The sequence below is a fragment of the Chamaea fasciata genome, unplaced genomic scaffold (assembly GCF_029207755.1).
Source record: "Chamaea fasciata isolate MVZ Bird 193981 ecotype frontalis unplaced genomic scaffold, bChaFas1.0.hap1 SCAF_1, whole genome shotgun sequence".
Classification (NCBI taxonomy): Eukaryota; Metazoa; Chordata; class Aves; order Passeriformes; family Sylviidae; genus Chamaea; species Chamaea fasciata.
Window position 1 is genome coordinate 96,847,662 of NW_027094086.1, and position 21,478 is coordinate 96,869,139.

General features: G+C 38.4%; 1 long non-coding RNA gene across 3 annotated transcripts in view; it reads right to left on the reverse strand.

Annotated features, from left to right (window-relative positions):
* Positions 1 to 21,478, reverse strand: part of LOC136293540 (uncharacterized) — a 61,557-nt gene that overhangs the window by 19,994 nt on the left and 20,085 nt on the right. For 2 of the 3 annotated variants that reach the window (XR_010722169.1, XR_010722170.1), the window contains exon 1: positions 123 to 183. The exons of the other annotated variant lie outside the window; for it this stretch is intronic. This is a non-coding gene — a long non-coding RNA (uncharacterized lncRNA). Of the gene's footprint in view, positions 1 to 122; positions 184 to 21,478 lie in introns of those variants that run through there. 3 annotated transcript variants of the gene reach the window in all.

The following is a 21,478-nucleotide window of genomic DNA, read 5'->3' on the forward strand; positions in this document are numbered from 1 at the left end:
GTCCCAGGTATTACCCAGAAATCTATCTGCTATCTGTAATCTCCCAGCTCAGGCTGCAGCTAGGCTTCCTGGGAGGCAGAGGGCACTGCCTGCTACACTCTAGACAGATCTCAGATTCTTACTCTTTTTTCTCTGTGCTTGGAAATGAGTTTGTGATAGATGAAATTGCTGCTTTTCACTAAGGCACCCTCCATGGATGCTTTCTGCAGAATCTGAGCAGACGCACTGTCTTTGTGCAGGCCAGTGGAGATCATGGCAAACATTGTCTGAAACAAATGGTAAAAAATATCACTTTGGGGCCATTTCTGACTGATCAGTGATGTGCCAACTTAAATGCAATAGTTTTTCAGATTTTTTTGTAGATCTGCATATAGACAAAGAAAGATCCAATATGAAAGAGTGATCAGACCAAACAAAAAGTATATTGTCCCTAGCCAGTACATCAGGAAAAACGGTGACATCTAAGGACAGTGGTCTTAATAGCAATAACATAAAAATGACTAGATCATCTTGAAAATTATGAGATAAATGCTTGCTCATAGAGTAATGAAGAAGTGCCATGCCCACTTGAAAATCAATTCTGATGGACTCTGAGTAGCAGATTCAGAATTTTAAAATAGCTTTACACCATGTTTGTGGCTCTGTATTGAATTTTCAGTTTGCAGTTCATGTAACAGAATCCAACATAAGGATTTCTCCTAATTACTTCATCAGTAATTCACCATAGTATAAAAAGTTGACCTCACATACTTACCAGTATCAAAGTGGGTGAAACTATTACAAACTGCTAAAATCATTGCATTTTTCTTAGAGCCACTATAGGAGGTGTTTTGCAGCTAGTACACCCCTGAACGATTTCAAATGAGATATTTTACACCATTTTTCAGAAACCAGTGTCTAGAAATGTGATTTTTTTTTTTGTCTCAGAGACTCGTCCTCTATCACTGAAATGTAAGTTTTCTTGTCAAGTCTTCAATATGTAAAATGTATGAGTATGGAGAACTTGAAGATAAACAAGGCCACTATGTGGTAGCTACACTTGATGATAATGGCTTGTCATTGTTTGCTTCAGATGTATGTAGTCTATGCTTGGTCTTCCAAATTACGGACATGTTAAGTGTGCCCTAAAGCAACCATAATCCTATCTCTTCTTAAATTAAAATCACTACGATGAATATTGGGGTCACTCTGTTTTAGTTGAGAACTGGTATCACTGCAGCATGAATTGAAGAGCAGTTGAAGCCTTAGCAAGGGAAGATATGGAGACATGTATAGTACCACTAGATTTCCTTGTCAGCCACGTCACAGGAGGTACATTATGACATAAGGAATCTGGGGAAGAATCCTGAGCTGTGTTTATTGGTAATTTCTCTACCAAATCTATTTTGCCCTCTGCACAACTGAAGAACATTTGTTAAGTTGTTAGAAAGGTGGCTTTAAGCAACCTAAGTCCATCTCTCTAATCCTGAGCCAGCTGGGACTGTTTAGTTGTCTCTATAATTCATAGAAGCCTAAGGCTGTGCTTTCTGCCCTGTGCTGACATGTCGTCTTCAGAGAAGGTGAAGAAAGCAGGTGGTAGAGAGTAGGCAGGGTGTTTGAATTCACCTCTGTCTGGAAAAGCAGAGCTGCAGGGCAGCTCTCTGCCTGCTTTTCTGCTGTTCAGGCAAATGTTACACTAAGTGTTCAGTCTGCTCTGCATGGAGCAATCACTTAACTTTAGAGATCTATTTATTTATTTAGCATAAAACATTCTTGAGGGCTTCTGATCTAGATGGGTCATGAGTCAACAGATGTTTTACTTGTTCTTGTATCATACTGTGTTGCTGCCCTGGGCTTGTTTCTGATCTTAGGCACTTTAAGTGGAGTTTTGATAACTGGGCAGCTTTCAAAATTGGCAACTCAGACAAAAGAAGAAAACTAATGAAGGTGCAGCACACTCATTCAGTATAATTGTCTGACATGTGTAGCAGTCAATTTTTGGAGATGAGGAGCAAGTAAATCTCTGCTTTATGGCTACACAGAGATCAGCAGAATTACAAGGCAGGGTCTGTTTCACATAATGGCCTGGGAAAGGCTCAAAGTGATTTTCATTTGCACTGCAAATAATCTTTCACTTACCTCCCTAGCTCTTTTAACACAATAAGTTTGGCTCAGCCCAAGATACTTTCAACTTTTCTTTCTCCAACTACATAGGTTTAAAGTTAAAAAAATGAATAACCCTTCAAAAGGACTTTGCTTTAGTCTCTGACCAAACACTCAACTCTGACCAACCGTGGTAACAAAGTTTATTTACAAAATAAATTTTGTAGAAAAAGTTCAGCGATCTTAGTAAGTCAAGCAGGAAAGGCTAACAATGTGTTAAGAGGCCTTTGTAGGAAGAGAAGTGTTGAGACAGTTGCTCTTCTCTCTGCTATTTTGAAGCATTGGTTGCACACAGAACAAAACACTATGCTTTTTACTTTGGCTAAACTTTCCTTAGCATTGTGAAGTCAACCATGCTACTGGGGCTAAAATGGTGGAGTCTGATCTACTGAAATCAATGGGAGTCTGTTCATGTATGCAAGTAGACTTGAGTTTGAAGAAGAATCAGACACCATGTCTCAGTTATTAGTCTCCCTCTCTAAATATAGGACCTCCTGCTGCTCAGACCCTATGTGATGGGCTCACACAAGCTGGACATCATTCCATCTGATGCCAGCTGGCCCTTCCACTCCCCTGTGTGTCCCCTCTTGGAAGTAGGGCTTTTGCTATCACGTTCAGGATCTCTTCTCATGGCTTTGCTTTCCCTTCCTGAAACAAGAGTACTCTAAGGGACATTGGACTGCATTGGAAGACACTGGAACTGCTGAGAACAAAGGCAATCTGTTAGTTTCCCCAGCCCAAGTGTCAGGGCACGTTCATTATTAACTCCCTATCCCCTCATAGAAATTCCTGTCAGGAAGAGAGGTTGGAAAGGGGCCCAAGCAATTTCTCCAAAGACTATTCACAGATTGGTGGTCCCAAGTGTTCACTACTTATAAATTAACCATATGAAACCATGCATCTATTAAAAATAACATGTCTGAGCATCTCTCTATTTGTTTTTCATTTGGGAAGCCATGGCAGGTATGTGTCAAATAATAATTTTTTTGGATAAGCAGCCTTTTCTTCAAAAGAAAATAATATGGGTTCCTTGCCAAATAACTTGACTCCAGAAGCTGAGATGCTAAAAAGCAACATTATTCCAGTTAGGATTCTCACAGGCCTGTAAAAATTGATTACTATAGTCATGGCTAGTGCTTTAGTACAGTCTCCCTTTTCCAGGCAACCTATTAGTACTAATTTTGGTAATGAGAAGAACAGTAATAGGAAATGATTGACTGCCTTTTTTAGCTAAGGTTGAGCATATATGAGAGTAGTAGACATATATCGGTGATTGATGGAGAGACGGGAAGACTGATTTGGGGATCAGAATTCGATTTTACTCAGGTTTTTCAAGAACTTATATACCATTTTAGTAAGGTTAATAATTTCTACTACAAAAATTAGGTTAAAAGATCATACAAGCAACTATGCATTTTACAACATCTTTATCGTAGGAGGTTGATTAAATCTCTTCTCTTAAGCAAGTTTAATCCCATGTACTAGTTTGAAATCAAACCAGTGGGAGATCGTAAGTCAGAATTATAATTTTATAGGAAAAAAATTAAAAGAGATAAATAAATGAAGTAGTACAAGAGCACTGACAAAGACAGAATACAACGTGACACCCTATGGTGGTAACAGTCTAAGCAGAGTGGTTCTGTTGAAGCGTTGATCCTGTAGAAATAATGGGTCTGAAGATCCAGCAGTAGCTCTTGTCCTCTGGGACTCCAGTAGGTAAGCGCTGCTCTGGTGTTCAGAGTCTCAGCTTATATCCAGGCTGGAATGCTTGGTTCCTCCCTCTGGGCGGAGCACCTCAAAATGGGATGGTGAGTCATGTGATAAAGCCTGATGGGCCCATTAACAGAAGATAATCCAGAGGGGGGGAGGCAGGGAGCACTGCCTCACCTGGTTTCAACAGTTCATGAAGATGGTGATAGAATATACTTCAACCCAGGACATCCCATCTTCTCATAAGCTCAAAGTTCTGTTTGTCCTTGCCATGGCATCCTAGTCATCAGACTAGCTATGCTAGTTAAATCTGTTTTACTCTCTGTCTTGTGTATTCCCACAGACATAAATCATCACTAAATAGCTTGGTTTATAGACCAGATACTCTTCAACCCAATGAAAAGCCTACAATATAAGATTTAAAAAGTCATCCAGAGAAGTATCATGTGCCTGACATGGGGCACAATGTCATGTATACGTTATATTTGTTCTTACAAAAAAATTAATTTACCCCACATTTCTTTTAAAAATTTGGATTTGCCTTTTTTTCTTTTTCTGACAATGTTCTTATAACATATATTTTAAAACAAGGCAACCAACTATTCTTAAGCTAGAAGTCTTCATGTCTAATAAAGTGTAAATAGATCCTAAATATTAAATCCTTGATCCTGCCTTTATCCTCAAATTTCTGTATCTCAGATAACCTGTATGTATCATAGGTGCCTTTTATGCACTGAAACAGGGTATTTTCTTGTGCCTTTGGTTAACAGTCAAGGACCTAGAAAACTCAGAGAATGAATTATCTTGTGCTACTTTGGTATAAGAGTAGGAGGAATTTTCCTTTCATGAATTCAATTCAGCAAGATCTATCATGTTTCACTTCAGAAAACTCAATGAATAAACACAGGCTTTAGCAACTTCTAGTGTTTCAAATGCAATGCTGTTTGCTCAGTTTGCTCCAGAAGGATGTTGTGGCTGTGGTGAATCCCTCTGGGCAATCATAAGAGCTACCAAAAAAATGCAGGAAAGTGAAAATGGAATAGGAAAATTGTGGGGGACATGCCCATGCATTGTAGAGAATGTTGTGTAATTTATACTGAAATAAGAAAAACATGGAAGGAACTGGAGTGACAAGTTTACAGATGTGAAGACTTGCAAAATCAAGCAATTCTTACTAATATGTGGTGAGAGATGAGCATGTTTTCAGGATCAATGTGTTAAAAATAAGCCTTAAAAGTTATTCTCATTGCAGCATTGCTAAGAGAGAGAAAAACAGGGTTACATGTGGGCTCTTTACTGTAAGCGAATTAGTGGCCAAGGAAGAGAGAAGAAAAAAAACAAACAACAAAATAGTAGAAATGAATGTATATGTTTGCCACCTACTTCCAGGAGAAGAAGCCATCAATATTGAAAATGTCCTTAGGGATAATGGGGTTTGGTCAGCAATCAGGTGACTGGCAGAGTGCCACAGAGCAAATGACTGAGAAAGACCTCTCCCAGTGGTAGACTCTATTTTTCTGCATCATCAGTAGAATATATGCCATATGTTACGTGATTTTAATGTGTACACACCATCAGTACTGAGAGCTCAGCATCAAGTGATTATGAGAATGCTCTACTCTTACATATATTTTTGTAGTCCCATCTGCTCCCCCTAAGATCACCTTCTATTTCAAGAGCACTACCTCTACACCACGTAGCATTGTTGCCATCCTCTTGCATTTTCATAGATGCAATAAAGGGTAAAAATGTTTTTCATGTGGAGCAGAAGTCAGGTTCCAGAGTTTTTCATTCTCACTTTTGTTCCTGCCAACACTTTTATTCATTTTTCATTTTTCCCCTATTCCTTTCCTGCCATGCCTTTTTTTTTTTTTTCCTCCACACAGCCTGTGCATTAATCATTGTACCCAGAAAGTCTGAGAGAGTACACGTGGATCACTCAAGGTGACCATGCCCAGTTTTACCTGAGCACTTTTTTTATAAATGTCTTTCACCCCGTAACAGGTTGAACAGTTATGGCTGAAAATAATCACTAAGCAAGAGCTACACACACACAATCAATAAATCAATTAATCATTCAGCTTGCTGACAAAAATGCTAAGTATGATAATTTACTGTTTAAATATCATTAAATTAGGTGGTGGTTTCAGCAACTCTTAGTCAGCAGGTCTTGTATCACACACAGGAACAAAATGTCACAATTCCTTCAATTTGCAACATTGTTGAAAATCTTAGCAACAGCTGCAGGTAACATGGGCAGAGGAACTTTACTGTTACCACAAGAATGTGATAACTTGGTAGAGACATGTGGAAAGCTGTAAGTTTTGTCATTCATGCTAGTCTTCACTTGTATTTAAAACTCTTCAACCTCCAGAACAAAATAGTGACACAATGAGGGGAACATGCAAAAAGAGAAGAGAAAAATGTTTAAATGGGCTACTGCAAATCTTTTGTGTAAAATTCATTCATATACTTGAGCATTACTTGTTTTTAGCAGAACACAGTATGTGGTGTGAGTGCTATTTTAAAGCTTGAGTACCAAGGTGGAACAGCACGCATATATATATATATATATATATATATATATATATATTCACTAAGACTTTGGGGCAACAAGTACTGAATGCTTCTAGAAATTAGGCTATTTACTTGACCACATCTTATAGTATCACTCAGCAATGATAAAATGATAAAATGCCAGTTTTGGCAGTTAACCACATCACTAGATTCAGGTGGGAATCCAAGACCTGCTTCAAAGCCTTTGAATTTTGGATCAAGCCTCAGTTAATCCCAGGGAATCTTACCTGATTTAGCACCTTCTTCTGCCACACTCAGCATTTCAATTAAACCAGCTTAAACTTGCTTGGGCTGGGTAAGAATCACTAAGCTTTTCATCGACTCACTGATACAGATCTAGCATCCACTTACACGTTGCCTCTCAGTTTGGCCATTGAGTCAAAAGTAGATGCTATCTGCTTTACTCTTCTGCTTTCTGGGATACAAAAGATACTCTAACAGAAAACAACATAAGGGAGCACATATGTTAACCTAACCAAACCAGACAAACCTGTCTTTCTGGAAAATGCAGAAATGCAGTCTCTCTCTCTCTCTTTTTTTTTTTTTTTTTTTAAATTTTTTTTTTTTAATTTTTTATTTTTTTAAGCCTAGCTCAATGTTTCCTCAGATTGAAAGTGGGGAAGACAGATGATAACTTTTGAATACCTTAGGAAATGTCTGGGGACCACTTTCATGGCTGACATACAGCAAGACTGAAATATTCACATAAATTCTACACATTTTGTATAATATGCTGAAATAGTTTTCATTTCTTGCCAGCATGAACAAGGGAGGGGAGGTGAGGGGAGAGGAGAGGAGGGAATGCTGACTCAGGGCTGTTTCCTCAAGCAGTAGAACATGACTCTTTGAGGATTTACTTTGATATGTTCCTGTGGAAGACAAGATTGTTGATTGTTTCATTTGCATATGGATTACCTGAGAAGCAAAGCATTAATAAAAGACAACACAAAATCATAGCTAAGAAACTCTAAAGGAGTTAATATTTCTTTTTGGAATGTGTGGCTGCATGATGAATTATTTATTCAGCCAGATTGTCTGTGATTTTATTGCATAGTTATGCTCTTTGAAATGAGGAGATAAATAGTGACATAGGGAGTGTTAAGTCACCATAATTCTACATCTGACCTGGCTGCAAAACAAGTGTGTTATCTTGATCTTAGCAATTGTCTCATTGAGAATTGCATAAAGTCATCTGGCCTCATCATTTTTTGAAATCAGTATTCCAGAAACTGAAAAAAATTGTGAAATTATTACTTCGCAGGATCTTAACCACTTTTAAGAAAAATATCACTGTTTTAATTTATTTCAGCATTTAGGCTTACTTCTAAAATTAGAGAAATTTGTTTTGAAACAAATGGCTGTCATCTATGATGGAGAATACCTTCTTTTCATTGTTCTTTTAAATCAGATGAGGCTGGCATGAAGTTCAAAGATTAAGTTCATGTGGCAAGATACAATTACAAGACTGGAGTCCATTAGAATATCTCTTTCTTCTCATATTTACAGTACTGATTTTCATATAATATATTTATTGGGGAGGTCTACTTCAAAATCAGTGGCTGGACAGGACTTGCCATCTCTGAGGCAGTCGGAAAGAATACCATCTCTTTATATTTAAACTCAGTTTCTGGTTCTGACTAGTAGGCAAGAGGTTGCCAAAGCAGGTAAATGTAATACTACACATTAAGAATGTATAGCTCATTGATTCAAATCAATCGTATTTTTCCACTACTTCCACAGCATGAATGGCTTTGATAGTGGATATTGTCAAATTATAAGGGTCAAAATTATTATTATTATTATAAAGAAATGAGATTATCAGTGTGAAATGAAATATTCTTGGTGTAAATTTAGAAAAGGAGATTCACAGCTGTCATTCAAAAGGCATGCTTGTAACTAAATGGTTATTGAATTACAGCAAAATTGCAATACTCTTTATACTGAATGATAATGAATCCCAAAGCAGTCTTGTTGAAATGAGTGGGATGAGTTGGAGTAAGAGAAATGTCATTAAGCTCTCAAGTGTCATTAAGACTCCATGCAGTCAAGGAGAACGGAACACAGAACTCCCATCAGATGTCTTAAGGTTGATTTTTTTTTTTTGTTTCTCACAAGCTTATGCCAGCTTTCCACCATTTGCCTTTGTACCATCTTCATTTACTATTCTGAGCTCCATGCCTATTCTTCAGTATTATTTCTTCTATAGGAACAACTAGGAAAAACAGTATATGCACCACTGCTGTTTGGGTCTAGTGCTGCTGAGGATATTTGAAACATGAATAAGTCTGTGTGCATGTCTGAGCACATGTGATGGAGACAAAAGGATGCCATAAAGATCTAGAAAATTTCCACATTATTATCAGTGAGATCTATAAAATTCCTAAGAATTTCAACTTTACAAATGATCATAGAATTTAATGATAAATTAAAGGTCAAAAAGGCCCCTGGTGAGGGGTCATCCTCTTCTCCCAGGCACCTAGTGACAGGACAAGAGGAAATGGCCTCAAAATGCACCTTCAGTTTAGACATCGCAAAGAATTTCTTTAGTGAAAGGGTTGCCAAGCATTGAAACAGGCTGACCAGAGTAGTGGTAAAGTCACCTCCCTGGAAGTGCTCAAGAGATGACTGGACATGGAACTTCGTGCTATGGTTTAAGTGACATTGACATTTAGTTTTTGACCAAAGGTTGGAATCGATGATCTTGAAGGTCTTTTCCAATATTAATCATCCTGTGATTCATTAATATAAGTATAACAAAGGTATCTCTTTAGCCATTACAGAAATTGTTCAGGTAGAAAAATGATAGTGAATTTTCATGGTCCTACACAATTCAGGAGCATATGCAGGGCCCTGAACATCAGAGAAACACAGAAATTTACTGATAATTCTGATCATCCAGATGGCACAGATAATCTTGGCCTTCCAGGTATGGGTAATGTCCTTGAAAAAAAAGGACAACGTTATATATCACAAAAGGATATCAAGATAAAAACTTGTAACACAGAGGCAACTTTTATGAATCAGCATATACAATGCTGAGTTACAGGGATACAAAGGAAAAGATTTTTAAATTATGGTGCAAAATGAGTGACATGCAGTGTCTATCTTAGTTGTATCAAGATTCATTTCTTAATATAGTTGTTACTGCCAAGTTTGTTATTATACATAGGTATCATCCTTATTCTTTTTACTACCAAAAGAATACTGACAACTTGTTGGTGTAATGCTTATATATTCATCTGAGGGAAGTGTAAAGAAGAGTCTAAAGATCCTTTCTGCTCTTAGCATAATGTTGCAAAGCACATCTGCCTTGGCTCATGATAAGGGAAAGGCATGTCACCATGATCACAGTTATGTCCAATCCTACATGACTTGTTTTAGTTGATAAATCAAAAGAAGCTGCTGTCCAAGAGAATAGTCTTGTACAGATTGCAGTAAAAGAAAATGAAATGTGAAGTGATGTGGGGCTAAACTAACCCCTGTGCATTGTCATATCTCTAAAATTCAAACAACTCACAACATGAGATGGGTTAGAAAACTGACATATTAAAAACTCTTCAGATAATAGTTTTTAACATTTGCCTTAGTATCTGGGGTATTTAGGATTTTACTTCTTTCTATTCTTCTTCATTATCCATACAGAATATATAACTTACAAAAACAGTGGCCATGAGTGTCACATAACAGACAGATCTGGCATACAGAAATTCTAAAAAGTCATGAACATGATATGATCACAAATTTTGAATGTAACGGCTGATTGATTTCTCTGTTACTGAATGAATATAATGGTTCTAGATGGGATAGACTTAATTTTCTTCATAAGAGCCTATGTGAGGCTGTTTTGGCTTTGTGTCTAGACCAACATAACACATCAGTGTTTTGTCTATTGCTGAGCAGCCCTTGCACAGTGTCAAGGGGTTTTTTTCATGCTCTGCATGCACAAGTAGGGCAAGAGATAGTCAAGAAGCTGGGAGGAGATACAGCAAACACAGCTGACACAAAATGGCCAAAGGCATATTCCATATCATACAAAATGGTGAGGGCATGGATGCTTAGCTGCTGGCTGAAGTCAACCCACCACAATGAGCTAATACAATTTCATACTGAACTTTATTTTGGAAAGCAATGTGTAGCTTATAAAAGACCTTCTGATAAAAGATAACACTGGACTGAAGCAGCAGCTGAATCAAATCACTTTGGGTTATATATGACATATAAACCTGAGTTTTCAGCAGGCAGAACTTCTGAGAATCTGGCTACAAAGTGATTTATTTACTAGGAAGAACCCCTTATGGATTTTAGCAGAAGTACATGAACACTACTGCTACTCAGAGACAGACTTACAAGTAAGGAGAAAAAGATTGTTAGCAATGGGTTACAGACCTACTAAAATAAATGAAAACCTCAGACAGGATGTTAAAAGGACAAATAGAATTGGACCACAAAGAAACAATGATAAAATAAGAGGACTCTATCTTATAGATTAGGGAAAAAAATTCAGTTAGTATAACTAAGCTTTACCTTGGAAGGAAAACAAACACAAATACTAATGATGTCTTCATCTGCTTTACAAGAGAGACACAAGGCAAAAAAAGCAGGCTGAGAAGAGAAGCATGATTAAAGGTGAAAAAGGGGGTCTCCTACTTACTAAATTGATACTTCAGTTCTCAGCAGAAATTAAGATCATGATGGTAATAACAGGGTATCTAATCAAGTAGGAATGGTATTTCCATTACCATATTCAAAGTAACAGCAGAGTTTGGGCTGTTAACTGTAGTGAAAGAAAAGAAGAATGAGACAGAGGGGAAAAGGGACCAGCTAAAACACTAGAAGAATTAAACATGAAAATGTAAGTTCAGTAGCAGACATTTTTAATGGCTTTACCAGTTTGGAAATACATGGTGGAAAGGAGAACTTGGCCTTGGACTAGAGATAGCACATCTAATTACAGGAAGTTTTTTGGGGTGGAATTGGTGATCTAGGTGGCTGCATTCAGTTTGGTCACTCCTACAGGAGCACTTAGCACAGATTTTCAGTCAAGAACAATAAGCTGTGAATGCCAATGGAAAGAGAGCTAAACTGTAATGGGGTTTTCTTAATTAGAGGTGCATACTAGGCTAGACTGATGCAATTTACATTCAACAAGATAACTTTCTTGTAAGATAAGTGTCATGTTTCCAAGAGTACCAATTATGGTAAATCATTCAGTACTTTACCACACAGGAATTTACTGTTTAAGGAACTAAGGAAGAGTGTTAATATATGAAGTGGAAGTTTGGTAAATCAAAAACTAAGCAGAAAGCTAAAATGTGCACACACTGAAAAGGAAGTCCCCAAGATGCAATTTTATCAGTGACATTTCTTACCCATCAGTCTTAGGGACTGATTCTGCACAGTGTTGTCATTAGTGAGAGAACAAGGTGTGAGATTCTAGCTGACTGTTAAATTGAGATACTACTTAAGGTACTACTTAAGACTAACTAGACAGAAAGCCTGACCTCTGATACCTGTAAGATAGAGCTGCAGCAATGGATTTGTATAGTACAAGTAACTGTTGATGAAAGCATTTCCTAAAAAGTAGATTTTTGTCAGCTAGAGGTAAAGAGAAGCAATAGGCAACAGAATAAAATAGCCAACCTAAGGATGACAGGAAGCTTGCCATTGTGACACAGCAGTAGAAAGAGGAAAAAACAAGTCCAATCTCCACCATTTTCACTGAATGCAAGGAAGTGATCCTGCCTTCTGCATTACACAAGGCACCAGTATGAGCCAGGGTACAATATTTTACATAGTTCTAGTCATTTGTATTCACAGAAGTGTATCTTAAACTGAAATGGGAAAAAAAAAAAGGCTGTTGGAATAATATGGTTAATGAAGAATTCATGTTATGGGAAGAACAGAAACCTGGCAAAGGGCTATTTAAAAATGAATACTACAGATATAAATATGACAGTAAAAGCTGGAATAGTTGTAATTTTCTAATCAAAAAGTTTTTTCAAACAACAGGGATAAAAATGAACTCTACTGGATCCAGTAGGGACTATAAAAACATGAAGAGCTCTGTGTGACAGTAAACAGTGAATTTAGACATAGAAATGAGTCAGCCAAGTCAGTATCTTCCTAGGAAATTCCTGACACAATGGTGCCATTAATTTATTAAAAGCTGTATTGCTCAGTGCACTTGGGCACCATGCCAAGATATTTGGTAAACTATGTATGGACCCTTACTGGCTCACTTCCAGACAGTGTCCATAGTTGTTTGTGTACTTTTCTATTTCCAGAAGTGGGGCTAGGACAGGTGGAGAGAGCTTAGGTGCATCTGTAGGTGAGAGGGATATGCAAGAAATATAAAAGGGATCGACTAGGGTTGCAATGTCAATGCACATTTGTGTTCAACAACTATATAGACACAGTATGAAAATGCTTTTATCTGCAGTGCTTAAATTCACCACTAGATCTGAAAACACGGTAAGCATAACAACATCATATAATTTTTTATTTATCTTCGCTTTCATGAGCACCTTTGCATCCTGGTTATAAAAATTATTCATTGGGCCTCCAGGAACATTTGGAACATGAAAGACGTGCAGATTTCTTCTACTCTGTATCAGCTGTGTTCTCTCTGCCCACTTTTTGACCAGACAGTGCAAGAGGTCATAGGTTTTCCAGTTCCATCTTTCAGTGGAGGAAGAAATAGGCGTATTTTATCCTATTCTTCATCCTGCCTTTGGGTTTGATAAATGTTGCAGGAATTCCTTCTATGGCTACTTCAGTGAAAAGTCACTGAAGACTTTTCTTATCTCATAGTACCTTGCTAAGTATTACAACTTAACTCTCTTTTGATTTTCCTTTTTGCTATCCATTTTCCATGTTCTGTACAAATGTTTATCCAAATTGCTTATTTTAAATGTTCAAAATTTGTAAGTCAAGCTCATCAGAAGTATACTGGGATTAAAGCAAGTGAAAAAGCAAAAGAAGAGCCTGGAGGTATTTGCCTTTAGTTTCAGAGCCTCTGGAATTCTTCCAGGACACAACACTAAGACAAGAAAGCTATAGGTCTATTGTTGCCTTTCTTCTCCTTTTAATAAATATAGAGTGTTGTTTAATCCCTTGTCTAGAGAATGGACAGTTTCAAATAGAGCATTAGTACTGGGGTATTTTCAGATCAAACTGCAAAAGGTGGTGCTGCCAAATTAAATATTCTGATACTTTCAAACAGAAGAGCAAAGACAGAAAGCAGAAGCATCTAAGTCACCCTTGTGACTTTAGAGGGTAACACACAAAAGAGTAGAAGCAACTTGCATAAGATGACAGGCTCCAGGAACGCGGAGCAAAACCACCTCCATACCCTTTTCTTGTCTACCTTGGCACCCAGCTCAAGGCTACACAAGGGGAGAAGGAGGTGTGGTGACCCCCATTTTAAGCTTGCACACCATAGAGTTTTCCTCATCTGTGATTTCAATCACTGCTTTTGTGGGTTGGCGTTGATATGCACAAGTTGTGCAAATTTCCCTTTAATGACAACTTTTTGTAAAGGCCAGGGAAAGACAGAAAATTGATATTTATCTTCCTCTGTGTACGCTAAGCTTTAATTTTTTTTTGCTGCTGGAAATTCCTCCCCATTTCAAAGTATTTATGGTATTATAAGTATATTGGGGGTATTATTACAGCATAAATGACATCTCACAATAACTTTTACCCCAGTCTCAGAAGAAGCCCATCAGACAAATGTAACATTATTCAAACCAAGTCTCTAAAAGTCTTGACATATGCCATTACTTGTATCTTTCCACAGAGAACTGAAGCAGCTTTTCTATTAAAACTGTAAAATCAATAAACTGGATATTCAATTTTTCATGAAGAATGGGACCAATCTCGTATCAGCTGAATATGGAGTTACAAATATGAAGTTACATTTCTTCTGTTAAATTTCACATATAAATCATAGGAAAAAAGGCCAATCTTCTGTTTCCCTGTTCAGTGTTCCAAAGAAAACGGTTAGGAAGAGAGTTACCAGTCACTCATGTAAATTTCTATTCCAGCTCATTCCAATCATGTCAGCTGCTAGACCTATATCTAAAAATTGCAAATACTTGCTAATTGAAAATGCAGTTTGACTAAAATGTTCTTATTTGTGTAGATGAAGATTAGGTGCTATGGGGAAGTGTATAAATCTGAAGAGAAACATATAAATTTATTCAAATTCCATTAAAGTTCCCGTTTCCAGTTTTTCCTATTAGTTAGATCATTGTAGCTCTCAACTTAGACTCTGAATTGATCACTCAAAGTTTTCAAGAAGAGTGAGCATGTGTATTTTCTGTCTTTGTTTCCCTATTTTTGAGGGAGCAAAGGCAATGCTCCCTATCATTGGATCTGATAATATGGCACACATAAAATCAGGTACCTGTAGTTTGAAAAGGGAACAGGAAACCCAAATGAAAATGTGGAGTGGTGCTGCACTTCAGAAGAATGCAAGTTGCTACATTGCTATTTAAGAATTTGTAATCCACCTAGGGTGAGTGATCATCTTTCTCCTGAGGAAACTTGCTTCATCAAGTGATTAAGTGCAGGACTTAATTGCATGTCTGGCATGTGATTATGACCCAAAATTAGATTTTTTTACAAACCTTTAGATTTGGACAATTCACAAGAAAAATTCACCGATTTCATATTTGCACATTTACCTGCCTGAATATGTTCAAAATTCTGAACATCAGATTCAGTTACCCACATTACTTAAAAGCCTTACTTTCATATTTGTCAAGGAGTAGGAGGTAGGCACTTATAAAAATGTGGCTTCTTTCTCAGGAGCTTAAATTTAATTATCCAAGCTCACAAATATTGCCATCTGATCTGTAGACATGCACACATATTCACACATGCTTATCAGGGAGAATGGTTTTGTTTAGGGTGTACTTATTGTGTAGTGTTATATTACGTGAAAGTTGCCTTACTGGCTGGCCTAAACAAAGTTTGTGGAAATTATACAAATCTTTTTCTGCTTTGAACAATCATGGCACACTGAAGGCAGTACTGCAGGGAAGTGCAGTACAATAAAACTGAAGAGATTACAGTGTACAAGCTTAATATACTTCAGTTTTACTGGTATAATTAAAATCCCTTGAGATCATTCCATTTCCTTAAGCATTTCAATTTCTCTCTTCATGAGTGCAATATTATGGAGAGATGTCACCCATTTTGGCTCTTACGAGAATGATTTGCCACCTCCACTGTAAAGCTGAGCATGGTGAGCAGTTATTGTTGCAGAATAGACAAGGGATTGTAAGTAGCTGCAGATGGTCAGCTCACTTATCCATCTTTGAAAAGTATCACTTAAGACTGTCGGCACAGCACAGCACAGGATGCTATGGTGGTAGTGGCAGATGAGATTACTTCCAATAATTTCTCTCCATCTGCTTTTAAGTGCTGTTTTCAAGCAGTTCACTGATTCCTCAGTTCCTGGGGGAGGAACATGTTCCTTAATGCACTTTTGCCAAAATGAGCCCAGTTAGGTCAAATAACTATGTTTGTTTGGTTTCATTTAATATTTTGAAAATCATAAATCTCAGATGCGACTCAAAGATTAATTAAATGTCTTGCCTTCAAAATGAATACAGGTGTTTTTATTTACTATTTTCTGGAGTGATTAAATAGTGTTCTGGCCCAGAAAAGTACAATGCATTGTTTCATTAGCTGTGACAGATGAGAAGTGTTGCTTGCAGTTGACAGTCTTTAGTTTTGAAGAAAGTGTAATGCAAGGGCTAAAGCTATGCTGGAATCAATTTACTCAGATTTAATGAAAGAAATAGGTAGGGTATGTGGTAAAGCATACACCTTTAATGTATAGGCAGAAGAGTTTTGTACAAGATAAGAAAGGAATTGTGTGAATACTTTAGTTCAGATGGCACTAGGGTTAAGGAGGTGTGAAGGGAAAAAATTTTGACTATTTGTCATAGAATAAAGGTTCAGAAGAAGGAAAAAAAATGCTGCTGACCATTACTAGAAATGAAAAATATAATAGGATTTTGTTTTCATAGACTATAAAGGCAAAGAACGCTTATCGAAAACTGTGGAGCTCTGTTTTCAGAAGAAATCTGTCTCTAGTGTTGACTAAAAAGTTCACAGGACCCACACAGAATCACAGAATGGTTGAAGTTGTAATGGACTTCTGGAGGTCATCTGGTCCAAGCCTCCTGCTCAAGCAGGACCACCTAGATCTGGTTGCCCAGGATTAAGTCCATGTGGCTTTTAAATATCTCCAAGAACAGAGACTCCACATTATCCCTGAGCACAACCTGTGGCAGCTCATGGTCACACTTCTGTTAGATTATGCCTTTTTCTCACCCAGAGATGGGGCAACTGAGAGGCGTTTTAAAAACTTTCATTCCATTTTCAGTGTCATGTGAAGGTTGAGACAATATAGATGTTACAATTCATGCCATCACAATCAGAAGCCAAACTATTTCCTAATTACAATACATTATAAGCACTTCTTGGCCTATCAGCTTTTGCCACACAATGCTGCTGATGCCTTAAAGCCAATAATCTAAAATCACCCCTTGTGGGTCCTACTATAATGCACCTTTCATAGTTCTATTTCTCCAAAGTATCTAGTCTTATTTGCAAGGCCATCATTTGAAACTTGTTTCTACTTCCGTTTCTCTCTCAATAATGTCTGTCCTATTCCATGGCACTTCTAAGTCAGCATTTTCTATCTCAAAGTTTGCATACAGATACATACTATGTGAATCTTCTGTCAGGCACAATCAAAAAGTGCTTCCTTATTTTAAGAGGGAACTTCTTGTTTTCAACTTTGTGCTCATTGCCTATGGTCCTGTAAGTGGGCACAACTGAGCCTGGTTCCTGTAAGCCTGGCTCCAACACCTTTGTCCTCTCCCTTCAGATATTTATATATATATTCATAAGTTTCTCCCTGAGCCTTCTTTTCTCCAGGCTGAACAGTCCCATCTCTTTCATCCTTTCCTCATAGGAGAGATGCTTCTGCCCCTTAATCACATCCATGGCCCTTTACTGGAGTTTTTGCAGTATGGAGCCCAGAATTGAACACAGTAATCCAGATGTTGTTGGGGAAGATGAATCAGGGAAACCATATAAATATGATTGTTTAGCAAAAGATTCTGAAAATATGAAACCTATAATCGAAATAGAAATGGAAGCTTACTTTGAGTTGTAGGATCCCGCATCTTAGTTACTATATAATCTGAAAACAATAGCCTAGCCAGATGAAGAAGGATCCCTTTTGATGGAATGATACTTTTCTGCTGGGTAAGAAACCAAAGGTCAATGTAGCAAAACAGAAAAGTCTAAAGAGTAGTTTTTAGAGTTTAAAATATAACACAGTATAGTAATGTAGTAGTTCTTATAGGCTATATGTAGATTCTATAGGATTTTGTGTCTTGTATTGGTTGGTCACTGTAAATTAGAATATTCATCACAAAAGGAGATATAATGCATTGTAAGAAGGACCTTGCTCTCTTACTTCTTCCTCTCTTATCCCGGCTCCTCTCTACTCCCTGCTCTCTTGCTCTTTTACCTATTCTCTGACCCCTGCAACCTTGCTTCCTAGCTCCTTTCTCTCTTAACTTTTACCCCCTTGTTCTTTCTCTTGCTCTCTCTGGGACTTCCCTTCAGCCGAGGCTGATGGCTGAAGGCCAGGCCCTTTTTACCCATGACCCTTGCAATAAAACCACGTATTCTAGAATATCTCAGGTCAGCAGAATTCTTTCTTCCTGTCGTCCGTGGATTCCACCTACAGATGTGGTCTTATCAGTGCTGAGTAAAGGGGAAGGAGCATCTCTATCAACCTGCTGGCACTTCTTGACCTAAGTCAGATGAGGTTACCATTAGCCTTCTTTGCCACAAAGGTACACCACTGGCTCATGTCCAACATGGTGTCCATCAGGACTCCTAAGTCCTTTTTTGCCTATTCTTTTCCATCTGGGTGGCCCCCAGCATGTACTGCCATGAGAGGTTTTTTTTTGCCAGATGCAGGACTTTGCACTTCCTATTGCTGAATTTCATGAGGTCAGCCCATCTCTCCAGCCTGTCAAGGTCCCTGCACATAGCAGCAAAATCCCCTCGTCTATCAGCTACTCTTCCCACTTTTGTGTCACCAGCAAACTTGCTGAGACTATGCTCTGCCCCATCATATAAGTCACTAATGAAGATGTTAAACAGGACTGGATCCAGTACAGATGTCTGAGATACACTGCTAGTTACTGGCTTCCAACTCAGGCTCATGACACTAATTACCATGCTCAGAGCACAGACATTCAGCCGTTTTCCAGTCCACCTCACAGTCTGCCTATCCAACCCCTACTTAACAACTTCTGTATAAGCATCTTATGGGAGAGGGCATCAAAATTCTTGCTGAATCCAGGTAAGAAACATCCACTGCTTTCTCGTAACGAATAGGACTACTCATTTTACTGTAAAAGGTTGTCAGGTTGACCAAGCGTGACTTTTCTTTGGTGAAACCATACTGACTACTCCTGGCAACTGTCTTGTCCTTCATGGGCCTGGAAATTGTTTCCAGAGTTAGCTGCTCAATAACTGTTCCAACTTTCAAAGTAAGACTGGCCTGTAGTTCCCTGGATCCTCTAGCTTGCCCTTCTTGAAGATAGGAGTGAAATTTGTTGTTTACCCCAGTGTTCATGATAGTATAGGGTTAAAATGATTTCCAAGGTAGCGAGGCTGGGGCGGGGGGGGGAAACACCTGTGTTACTGCAGCCAGGACGTTACGCTCAGGCCATTGTTTCAACTAAATCAAGTATAACTTTGCCTAGGTAACGAATCAAGTGGGGCAGGGGATAAGCATGATCTTAGTGGAACACAGAGGCCTTGGAAATAAGATTAGATGTCCTCTACTTAGGTCGGGTGAAACTGTACCTAATCATTATATGACAGATGACATGATTGTCAATTGTTTGATAATCAAATATGATTATTATCTTATACCAGAATCATGAGAATCGATTGTTACACATTCATGCTCAGGTAAAATCAATGGAACAATGGGATTTAATAATTAACATGTATACTTATGTAAAAACAAGGTATAAAAACCTTGTCTGTTCTGAGCTTCGAGGAGCCAAGATTTGGGTCTCAGACCCCTGGCTCTGAGAGCTCTCAAAATAAAGCACCAACATAATCAGCTGCAGTGATTATGTGTTTTTCCTTTGCTAACATTCAGAGTTACCACAGTCAATGAAAGGTTATTGAGAGTGGCCTCACAATGACAGTCAGCTCCCTCAGTGCTCGTGGCTGTATCCCATCATAGCCCATGGGATATAAATTAGATATACAATTTGTATATCTAATTGTACTCTCTGATATGATACTCTTCCACCAAAAGTACATTTTCCTTGCTCCAGTCTTCTTTGTTCTCTGGGGCCTGGGATCCCTGAAGATCAATCTTCCTAATAAAGAGGAAGATAAGGAACGCATCAACTGGGTAATTAGGACCTTTGTCCCATTCATTAATGTGCCCGTATTTTCCCAAATCTTCATTTTGTCATCTATGTGCTTGCAAAATCCCTTCTTGCTACCTTCAACATCCCTGGCCAGATCCAATCTCACTTTGGCTTTGAATTTCCTAGCCACATTTTTGTATGCTTAGACAGAATCTCTGTATTATTCCCAGGCTACCTGCCCCTGCTTTCATCTTCTGAGGTTTTCCATATTTTTTATTTTTCTATTTACTTTTGTCAGGAGCATATTTTTCATCACTAGGATGGACTACTATTGAGCTTGGACAAGGAGACTCGACTATAAAGCAGCCTTCTTTATCCCCTTCTCTCCCCAAGCCCTTATCCTGCAGGACTGTACCAAGCAGATCCCTAAAGACGCCAAAGTCAGCTCTCTTGAAATCCAGTACTGTGATCTTGCTTTTTTCCCAGTTTCCTTTTCTCAGGGTCTGATCTCCCAACATCTCACGGTCACTGCATTCAACACTCTTTTCAACCTTCACATCCACAAGGAACCTCTCCCTTCCCATTAGTATGTCTGCCCATAGCAGGCACCCACTAATATGCAATTAATGCCAGTCTGTTTTTAAATCCTTACTCAGAAGCTTTCATTTTGTTCAGCATCCATCCCCAGGAAAAGCTCTATGCTCTCCAACTGATCTCTCACATGAAGGGAAATCTCCCCTTTCTCATCTTCCTGGGCTCAAGGAAGTTTGCATTCCTCCACTGCAACACTCCAGTCATGGGAGCCATCCTACCACATGTCCATGCAGGTCCTGCAGCTTGTCTTGGGTTTTGTAAATGAAAGAATGTTATTCTATTCCATCTGTTGAGGCTGAGTGGGTCAGTATTACTTATCAGACTGTGCACTGTTGCTTATCTCTCTTCATTGTTCCACTAACCCCATGGGGATATCTTCTGCTAATGCACCATTAAAGCTCACCAATGACATGACACATTACATCATACTATTGTAAGATGCTCCACACAGAGAAGAAGAGCCAAACCATCTTCCCCTAGATAAAAAGGCGCCACAAGTGCCACCAGGTATCCAGTTTTCCACCGGATCCCTGGAGGAAGACCAGACCCATCTCACCATTACTGGATCCTTTCTTTGACGGGACCATCTCTACTCCAGCAGAACCACATCTGCCACTCCAGGAGGGCTTACTTTGGACTGCTTCCAACACCCTGACCAACAGGGTGTCAAGTTGTATTTCTGACTCTGTCAGGGTTTTCTAGGATTTCTTGTTTGTTTGTTTGCTTGCTTATTCTTCTGTACTACAACATTTGTATTTCTTTTTATCCCTAGTAAAGAACTGCTATACCTATTCCCAAAATCTTTGCCTGACAGCCTTTTAATTGCAAATTTATAATAATTTGGAAAAGGGGAGGAAGGGCTTGCATTCCAAAAAAGACTCCAACCTTCCCTGGCAAATACCTGTCTATCTAAACCTAGACACAGCTGCACAGAGATCTATAATTCATTTTGTTTATTACCTATGCTATGTGTATGAGTGCACAGTGCTTTAGAGAGGCACTCCAGCATGAGCAACATA